The sequence below is a fragment of the Mastomys coucha genome, unplaced genomic scaffold (assembly GCF_008632895.1).
Source record: "Mastomys coucha isolate ucsf_1 unplaced genomic scaffold, UCSF_Mcou_1 pScaffold23, whole genome shotgun sequence".
Classification (NCBI taxonomy): domain Eukaryota; kingdom Metazoa; phylum Chordata; class Mammalia; order Rodentia; family Muridae; genus Mastomys; species Mastomys coucha.
This window is the reverse complement of record NW_022196906.1, coordinates 52,825,883-52,836,633: the sequence shown is the minus strand read 5'-3', so window position 1 is coordinate 52,836,633 and position 10,751 is coordinate 52,825,883.

Genomic DNA, 10,751 nt, shown 5'->3' with positions numbered 1-10,751 from the left:
CCCAGCCTCTGTTGAGAAGGAAAATTTGAGGAAATTTCCCCAGGAGGACGTTATTGAGCAAACTGAAGGGTGGTGCATGAGCTTTGGTAACTTGGCAGGTATGGGGTGACAAGGAGGAAGCACAGCCCAGCTCCGCCCCCACACCCCCAAATTCTTACGAGGAATTCAACCTTTGAGCTGAGTCTTAACAGAGAAAGGGGAGTCCGGGTGACTGTGTCCTGGGGAAGGGAGGAATCCGCTTTCTAAGAGGGAAGGATGATGGGTGGAAGGGAACACTCAGGAGCAGATGTGGGGGAGGGCAAGTTTCAGTCAAAGTGGCTCCGTTGGTACCATTGGAAAGACTGTATGAAGTGGAACAGGGGAAGGCCAGATCAGGAAACAGGAGGTTGTGACTAGAAGCTTGGAATTTAGACCTGATGGTGTTGGTGCACACCTTTAATACCAGCACTTGGGAGGCACACAAGTGGATGTCTGTGAGCTCGAGGCCAGCCTGCTCTGCTACAGCCAGGGCTGTTACACAGAGAAACCCTGTCTTGGAAAACAAACACAACAAAACAACAACAGCAAAAAGCACTTGGAATTTATCCTTTGGCAGAAGGGGGCCTGTGTGCTTGAGGGGTGGGGGGAGTCAGGTCCCATCTGCCCTCCTAAGAGACCCTACTAAACTCCCAAAAGTCAATGGTGGGTTTGAGGAGGCCACAAGAGAGACTCTGAACTTTGAGAGCTAGGGAAAGGCAGACTGGTGTATAGCTTGTTAGGCTGAGTAAATGGTTGTGTGCATCTGAGCATTTTGAGGTGAAGAGCAGAAGTTTGGAACAGGTACAGAGAATCAGAAGGAAAATAGATCCCTGTTCATAGATGGCCTCGGTTTGACAGTGGTGGGCTCATGGTGGGTCGCTCGGGCTCATCCTCAGAGAAGAGAAGATATTAAGCAGGTTAGCTATGCAGAAGTAATATTAGCAGCATCAGGACCAGGCTGGCTGCCTAGAAGACTCTAGGACTAAGATGCGGAAGGAGCATTCAGAGAGGTAGGAATAGAGCCCAGGGAGTGAGGCTTGCCTCAGTGGTGTCAAAGGCTGCTCACGACAGAAGGAAAGCAGAGTGTTCATTGGCCTTCATACTTAGGAAGCCATTGGCGACTGGCAGGGACAGTTTCCTGTGCATGTAGGTGGGTGAGTGGGAGTGACAGGAGCCAAATTGTTGCATTTAGGACTGAATGGCTGGTAAGAAAGACATTTCAAAAGCTGGGTAGACAGGAAATGGAGCTTCTGAACATACAGACTTGGACCCCGATGGAGTTTTAAGGTGGCCTAAGGGGTTCTGGATACAGGACAGTGATAGCGGTAAAGGTATCAATAGTTTCAGTTGGCCTCTGTGTCCTCTCAGAGGTTATATTCCCAGGGTCTTCTACAACTACTGGGAAGTTCCTCCTCCACTGCCTTTTGAGGGGACCTAGCTGCCTGGACTGGGGGCAGGTGACTCCAGAGATCCTACCCATCACCTGGCTTACACGTGTGGTAAAATGCACATGGTAGCACACGCGCCATTTTATCTAGAGTCTATAGTTCTGTGGCACTAGGTACAGTGTGGAAGCCACAGAGTTCCAGCCCTGCTTCTGCAGAAGCTGTGGTGCTGGGGAAAGCCTGCAGCAAGCATGGACTGAGCCGCAAAGAGTGAAATGAGGGTCTCAGCCTAAGCTTGGAACTCTCTCCTCTCAACCACAGTGGGGGCGATGCACTTGAATTGAGAGTGTTGGGACCCAGTGAGGTTTCAGGCTAACACTTCCTAATGGTCTTGGGGCTCATTGGGAAGCTCCATGCTCAGAAAAGGGAGGTGGTATTTATTCTGTCTTGCGTGACTCAAACTATGCTTAGGAACTGTTTATAGCTGAGCTACACAGGTCGGCACCCAGGACGGAGGATTGGGGAGGGGTGACTGTACAAATGCTGTGAAGACAGCTTGGGCTGGCCAGGGTTGCTTAGGGAAGAGCAGGTCCAGGGAAGGAGTTTCTGACTGGAAATCTTAAAACATCTGCCACGGTGTGGAGGGGACAGACACATGTGGGTATGTTCAGGCTAGCTTCTTTGAGTTTTGGGGATTGACACCCCCACTTCCCTGGATACATGCCCAGATGTTCTGTGTCCTCCGGGCTCTGCTTTGGTTCACCCTAACACCTTTTCTCTTCTCTGGTAGGCTTCCCTAATCCTTTAGTCTACAGAAAGCATTCTTTAGCCCTTAACCAAATACTTCCCACGATGTTCATTTGTGTGCCACCTGTGTGACCTCAAGCAAGTCACTTAGCCTCTCTGAGTAAGGATAAGGGAGCCATAAACGTTTTTGTATCTTTCTGAATTTTGGCTATCATGGAGTGGAGGTGTGGGGGAGAATATTTTCTCCTTTTTTGCTGTCTCTCAGACTCAGAAGAAAATGGGATGACAGCAGTTCTCACTGTGTAGGTTAATGCCTGGGCCCCTAGGTGCCCATAGATGGTCTCTGCTATCAGCTCTTATCAACATCTTCATGCCTATAAATGGATTTCTCTTGGATGCTGTTAACTCCACGTGGTAATGTCTGGGTGTGTGTCCTTTCATCTCGCACAGGGGCCAGTGTAGTGGACTGTGACAGTAAGTGACTCTCACCTCTCTCGCTTGATTTCCATCATTTCACTTCTGACAGCCTCTTCCTTCGGGAAATGTCTCTCGATTGTCACATAGTCATGGCGGGTTGTCAGTTAAAGAACCAGCTCCTTGATCCATGCCTGCTCTACCGCCATCAGCTGGACAGGTGACTCAGACGGGCCATCAACCAGAGGGCCTCATCCTCCAGTCACAGTGGCTGGGGGAAGGGGATAGTATCAATCAGACTCCATCCATGGGATGGGTGTGTTAGTGATGGGAGATAGAAGGCTTCTCTCTTTTTAGATGCAGGTGAGATGGTGTGGGCATCTTTCCTACCCCCTGTAGGAAGGCAAGCAGAGCAAGAGAGAAGGGTACAGAGGATGCTGGTGGCATCAAGTTCCAGCTGTGGTCCTCCTGACCTTGGCTCCTGCCTCTTTTCTTTCATTCCTGCAAGCTGCAACATTGACTCTCCTACAAAGTGTCTCCTGTTATTCACTCCTCGTAGTGGATTGTCCAAGGCTCCTGATGTCAAAGGGCTAGGAACAGATGCCTATGGCCATGAAGGGAAGCATCGTGTCAGGCCCCCTTGAGTCTGGGTTCGGGTATCCTATTTGCTAACTATGTGAGTTTCTTTGTCTACAGAATGAGGCATGGGGAGATGGCTCAGTCAGGGTGCTGAAAATGCTTGTCACACAAGCATAAGGGCCTGAAAGCCAGGCATGATGGCTAGTGTTTGCCATCCCAACGCTGGGGTGGTGGAGATAGACTTATTGGGCAGCCAACTTAATTTAATTGGTGATTGCCAGGCCAGAGAGACACTTGTCTCTAAGGAGGTGGGTGGCATTCCAAATGCCCACCTTTTTCACTGACCACATGACAAAGTAGCACTGAGCCCCAGTTTCCCTCTCTATCAATAGTTCCTGATAACTAACTTGAGGACTAAGTGAGAAAACAGTCTGTGTATAGTACTTAGCACAGCACTTAGGCATTTCAGTAACTATTAGTTGTGTTGGGATTGGGATCTGGGGAATTTTTCTGAAATGGATTTTGCCTGGAATGAATAGATCACACCAAACGTACTGGAAAATGTCTCCTACTAAAGGGTCTAGAGAGTCACCTCCGAATCTTTAGAAAAAGCCACTTCAGACAGACAGGGTCTCATCTAGCCATCTTTGGCTAGACGATAATGAGGCTCATCTCAGGAAAGCCATATCCAAGGTACTCCCACTGTTTGTCTGCCCTTCACGATATCCCCAACGAGCTTCTCCAGGGTCCTGGCCACTGCCTTTGCTCTGCACCCCCACTTACTCCTTAACCCTGCTGACCCACCTGCACCACTGAGTCACTGGAAGCAGGCCAGCCAGCAGAACCTGCTCTTGCCGGGCCAGGTATTTTTCTTCTTCATCTCAGGTGATGGCGGTATGCTTCCTGAGCCTGGGGACTCTGTCTGCTCCCTGAACCCTGTCTTCTGTGGAAAGGGCATGGCTCTGCTTTCCTGATTACCATCTTGTCTGTCTGACTGCTATTTCTACAGTACCCAAAGGTCAGTGGTCTTCAGGTTCTCACGGAGTTCTCTCCTCATGACACTTCCCTTTCTGAGGGCTGGAACATCCATGCCCCCAAGCTCTTAACTGCATTATCTTCTTTGTTGTTTGTTTATTTGTTTAGAGACAACGTCTCTCTCTATAACCCTGACTGTCTTAGAGTTCTCTGTGTAGAGCAGCTTGGCCTCAAACTTGCAGTGATCCTCCTGCCTCTGCCTTCCAAGTGCTGGGATTAAGGCTGTATTGCACCATGCACCAAGCCTGAACTTGACTGCATTTTCAATCTCTCAATGAGGCTGTCTCTGCCCGTGGACACTTCCATGGTGATGACTTGCAGCTACTTTCAACTCAATGTGCCCAAGTCTGAACCTGTTATCTTTCTCCCAGATGTGTCCGGCGTGGTCCTACCCTCTCAGGAATGGCTGCCTCTCCATGGTCACCACAAACTTAAGATGTTTCTAGTCTTCAATTGCTCATAAGTATGGAGTCACCCAGTTGTCTTACTTCTACCCTCTTGGCATTGGAGGCTCCTTTCTTCTCTTTGTGGATGAACCTCCTACTGGATCTTCCCACTTTCAGACTTACCCTGAGGAACCTCCCTGTTCCTCACCAAGAGTGCCAACCCCCATGCTGGAGTCAGACAGTTTTCTTTCATAGTTACTTTCCTTTTCTTTCTTCCCTTCCTCTCCCAAGAGTCTCATATATTCCAGACCATCCTAGATCCCTCCATGTAGCCAATGACAACCTTAAATGTGTATTCCCTATGCTTCTGCTTCCATAGTCCTGGGATTATAGGTATGTGCCACCATGCCTGGTTTCTGCAATACAGTGAGTTGAACCCAGGGCTGCTAGGTCAGCAATGTACAACCTGATTTACGTTCTTCTGGTCCCAGCTTTCTGGCCTGCCCATTTACAATTACCTCAGACTCTCCTGTTTATAAGGAGGCTAAGGTCATCTCCTTAGTGTGGCATTAATGTCCTTTCAGAAAATTGATTTTTTTTTTTAAGACAAGATCTCATTGTGTACCCCAACTGGCCTGGAACTTACTATGTGGAAGAGCCCGACCTCAAACTCACAGAGATCTGCCTGCTTTTGCCTCCTGTGTGCTGGGATTAAAGTCATGTGCTACTGTGCCCCTCAGGAGCTTCCTGGGACTCCAGTCTTGTTACCCTCTGTCACCCTTTGCTCTGTGCTCCTGAGGACATAACTACTTGCGGTCTCTCCCTGTTCACTGTCTAAAATACTGCCCTCCTCTTCTCCAGGCCATCTGCCAGACCCTTCTGGAACCTTCCTCCTGTGTGTGAGGACCCTCTTTTGTGTTACCATAAGCCCTCATCCAACATAGTACATTGCTTGTCATATACTGTCACAGCAAATGCACTTTTTCCACAAGACTATAAGCTGCCGAGAGCAGGTACTGGGCTGTGTTCCCCAGACCCCCCAAAGGCCAGCAAAGTTGGCCGATGCATTGAACAATTTGCCCCATGAGCTAAGGCCTCTGGTTCAGTCTTCAGTTGAACATTCTGTTGCTGTGGGTCAAAGGCTTCAATTGAACATTCTGTTGCTCTGAGTCAAATCTTTGTCAGAAAAAAAAAAAATCCAAATTTTCCCTAGAAATGTGGCTTTAGCCTCTGGTTTATAAAAAATTACAGAGAAAGTGGCTGCTACTGTACCTAGAAATTCAGTTTCTACGTATGTGTTGGTGATCTGATACGTCTTACGTCTTTTTCCTTTTCTTTTCTTTCTTCCTTCATTTTCCCTTTCTCTCTCTTTCTTCCTTCCTTCCTCCCTTCCTTTCTTTCTTTGTTTCTTTCTCTCTCTTTCTTTCCTTCTTTTTTATTTCCTCCTTCTTTCTTTTCTTTTTTCTTTCTTCCTTCCTTTCTTTCTCTCTCTCTTTCTTTCCTTCTTTCTTTCTTTCCTTCTTTTTTCCTTCTTCCTTCTTTCTTCTTTCTTTTTTCTTCCTTCCTTCCTTCCTTCCTTCTTCCCTCCCTCCTTCCCTCCCTCCCTCTCTCTCTCTCTCTTTCTCTCTCTCTTTCTTTCTTTCTTTCTTTCTTTCTTTCTTTCTTTCTTTCTTTCTTTCTTTCTTTCTTTCTGCTCTTTCTTGAGACAGGGTATATGTAGCCCTGGTTGGTCTAGAACTCCATATACAGACTAGACTGGCCTCAGCCTCACAGAGATCTGCCTGCCTCTACCTCCTGAGTGCTGGGGTTTAAGGTGTGACTCACCAGCTCTTTGTTCATCAAGTAGACTAGCATTACTCTGGAGGGCCAGGTCATTGCCAATATGTGAGTCTTGTTTTAGCCACCGTGCCCCAGAGAGGGAAGCACAAGGTTTGGGTATTATGGTTGCCACTTTCCATGCAGTTAGTAGGCACTTGGCCTTTGCCAGTAAACATTCAACCCCAGCTTTGCTGCCTGCTTTTGTGAATAGTTCAGCTAGGTTCTGCCACTTTCTCCAAAACACCCAGGTTAGCTGAAATGATCCCAATTTCTTTTTCAAGTAACCCCTTGGTGTTCATATGGAAGCCTCAGACACTCCTGAAGGACTTTTCCCTCAGAGTTCTCGGTCATGTGTTAGATTCCTGTTAGGCCTGAGGAACTGGGAAACTCATGCTTTCCATTTTCTTCATTGTGTATTTCACCACAACTTTCTGTTAAGCAGGACAACATTTTGACGTTTGGCTTTAATATGTTTAGATATAAATATCTAGAGACAGCCTTTGTCATCTAATATATCTGAGAGACAAATAGCTCAATTGATCTGAGTTGACTATTGTCAGTTTGAAAGTGTGTTTTGTGAATATTGAATGAACTGCTAACCTATTTGTTTGTTTTAAATCTTTATTAAACAATATGTTTTTTAGATGAACTAAGATGGAAAAAGCCTGAAGGCAAGAGCATGGTACATAGCTCAGGGGAACCCCTGTTCCCTGCCCTATATAGCTCAGGGGAACCCTTCTTCTCTGTCCTGTAACCCAGATCCTATCCCAGGGGAGTCCTACATGCTGAATCCTGCCACATTACTGTGCCTCAGCTTCCTCTTCTGAGAATGGGATGTTCAGACACTCCAGGAAGACAGAGGGACTCAGTCACACACATCACCCCATCAGTCTGCCAGCAATGTGAGGAGCTGGGTAGTTGTCACCTGTGTTCCTTTCTGGGCCCTCTTCCCCTGCTTTATTTGCTGCCTCTACTCTTCTGTTGCTTAAATCTCCTTGTCTGTCTGTCTCTCAGCCCTGCCTCTTTTCTATCTGCATTTGAACCAGCTCTCCAGGCTCTTCCATCTTGGAGCTGAGGTCTTGCCTCTCCCCAGGCTATTAGCTTCCTGCACAGTCAGACCTCTCTGGGAGTGACTGCATCTCAGCTCCTGCCATACTCACTCTTTCTTTTGCAATCCCCATTCAACCTCCACCACTAGCCTGAAAACCTTTCAAAGCTAAGGTCACCTTGACCTCCAACATGCTCCACCTACAGGGCACGTTTGAGCCCACATCTGACTGTTCTTCCTGCTGCATTTGGACAGTGAGCCTCACAGCCCGTGTCATCCATCTCCTTTCCCGCTGCTGGAGGACACTTAGGCCTGCTGGGTTTCTGCTGGCTTAAGGCGCACAGCTAATTGGCTCTCTACCTGCTCCTCTTTGAACTCTAGGGTGGCTCAGGGCTCAGCTCTGCATCTTTCTCTCTTCACCTTACTCTTTCCACATCAGCACCCTCTTCCCTGGTGATAGCAGATCCCACCAAGGTGGCTCCTTATAAGTCTAGATTTCATTCGGGCAGTGGTGGCGCACGCCTTTAATCCCAGCACTTGGGAGGCAGAGGCAGGCAGATTTCGGAGTTCGAGGCCAGCCTGGTCTACAGAGTGAGTTCCAGGACAGCCAGGGCTACACAGAGAAACCCTGTCTCGAAAAACCAAACCAAACCAAACCAAACCAAACCAAACAAACAAACAAAAAAACCCAAAAAACAAAACAAAACAAAAAAAGTGCATGTCTCCAGCTTTGACTCTCCTCAGCTTCATGTGCTTCAGTTATTGTGATAATGAAGGTCACTGCTTTTCCTGTTGGACTGACAGATACTGACTGATAAAGTGCACACAGCTTATCGATATAGCAGGCTTCATTTCAAATACCTTTAGTTTTGGTGCCTCTGTTGCCATATATACATATGTCTCTATTAACAGTAATTATGCTTTATTGAAAAACACCACACACACACACACACAAAAAAAACAACAACAACAGTAATTACACTTTATTGTACCTGGTGCTCACTGGTGCTCCTTCTCTGCTAAGCCATAATATGTTAAGGCTGGGTCCATTCTGTCTTATTCATTCTCATGCTCCCACTTTTGAGTCAACATTGGATGGGGATGGAGGACTGAATGTGTGTTTATTGACTTTTGGTTAATGAGGCTACCAACTTCTTTTCCAAATCAGATTTCCTATCAAGTACAATAGAATTCCTTAGCTCTGCTATGGACTATGTCTCCTTTTAATTTTCTTTTTTCTTTTTTCTTTCGTTTTTTAAATTTGGTTTTTTTCCAGATAGAGTTTCTCTGTGTAGCCCTGGCTGTCCTGGAACTCACTCTGTAGACCAGGCTGGCCTCGAACTCAGAAATCTGCCTGCCTCTGCCTACCAAGGGCTGGGATTAAAGGCATGCGCCACCACTGTCCGGCTCCTTTTAATTTTCATTCCATCATAAATCTTTGGAAGAATTATACTAATAACAAGCAAGCTGGGTGGTGGTGGCACAAACCTTTAATCCCAACATTAGGGAGGCAGAGGCAGGTGGCTTTCTGAGTTGAAGGTCAGCCTAGTCTACAGAGAAAGTTCCAGGACATCCAGGACTATACAGAGAAATCCTGTCTTAACAGAAGGAAGAGGAGGAGGAGGTGAAAGAGGAGGAGGAGGAGAAAGAGGAGGAGGAGGAGGAAGAGGAGGAAGAGAAGGAAGAAGAAGAGATAGAAGAAAAAGAAAAAATAATATTGTCACTGGTAGAAGCACATACATTAAAAATAATTAAAACACAGAGGCTAGAAATGATTGCAGTAGAGATGATTGGTTCTGCCAACATGGTCTCTGCCTTTACCCAGTTCTGTCTTTTGCTCCTTCAGTCACTTGCTCTTGCCACTTTCCTACTATGGTTGGGCTTGACCTGGCTAGGAGAACCCCTCCCTGCTACTCTTTATAAAGCCCCCTTGAGAGAGCTAGAGATGTACCACAGTTGATAGACCACTTTTCTGGTATGGGAGGAGCTGGGGTTCCATCCCCAGCACAGCATAAATTGAACGTGAGGGTACACACCCATAATCCCAGCACCAAAGAGGGTTGGAAGTGCAAGATAGCCCTTTGTTGCAGAGCGAGTTTTAGGCTAACTTGGACTACATAAGACTGTCTCAACACAAAAAGAAGACTTCTCACTCACACTGTATCTAGGAAATGGTCTCATGGGATCCCATGTCCCAGCAGTGACAGGAAATAAAGGCCTAGCGAGTTCAAAGTGATAACTGAAATCTGCTTTACTGGTGGCTGGCCAAGCCTGGCTGTACTTTGCACTTCTCCAGAGAGCCCTGCCCCCTGGTCATTTGTACCCTCTGGCTGAGATGGGGAAGAACAGGGGCTCCAGGCTGGCTGAATGGGGAACAAAGGCTTTGGTGGATGAATTGATGAATTGCTGAATTGCGAGGGGGAAGGTGTGAGACTGAAGACGAACTCTGAGAGGAAGGGCAGGAGCCACTGCATGGAACAGCCGGTTCTTGTCAAGCACACAATTTAATTCTGAGGCTGTAGTCCTTGTGCCTGGGAGATTTTCTAGCTCGCAATAGTGTCATTTACAGATGGATTTGCAGCGGTGAATTACGAGTTTGTAAGCAACAGCTTCTCTGACGCCTAGAAGAAAAAAAAAGCTTATCCCTCTGCAAATTATAAATTCATAACTAACAGTGTTATCCAACTGGATGCAAAACAAATTCATTACTGACTACATTATCCCATTGAGCATCGAGTGAATGAACCAGGCAGGGTTTGTGGGATGGGGGATGTGATGGGAGATGAGAACCAAATAGTCCTCTCCTATACAAAGAATAGTCGTTTCCTATTCTTTGTATCAAGGTAATCCAGAGTGGAGGTGCTGGGGTGATTACTGGTCCCAATATCCCACCAGTGATCATCACTAGGACCTTCACAGCTCACTGGTCCCAATGTCCCACGAGTGATCAACACTAGGACCTTCACAGCTCACTGGTCCCAATGTCCCACGAGTGATCAACACTAGGACCTTCACAGCTCACTGGTCCCAATGTCCCATCAGTGATCAACACTAGGACCTTCACAGCTCACTGGTCCCAATGTCCCATCAGTGATCATCACTAGGACCTTCACAGCTCACTGGTCCCAATGTCCCATCAGTGATCATCACTAGGGCCTTCACAGCTCACTGGTCCCAATGTCCCATCAGTGATCATCACTAGGGCCTTCACAGCTCACTGGTCCCAATGTCCCACGAGTGATCATCACTAGGGCCTTCACAGCTCACTGGTCCCAATGTCCCATCAGTGATCAACACTAGGACCCTCATAGCTCACTGGTC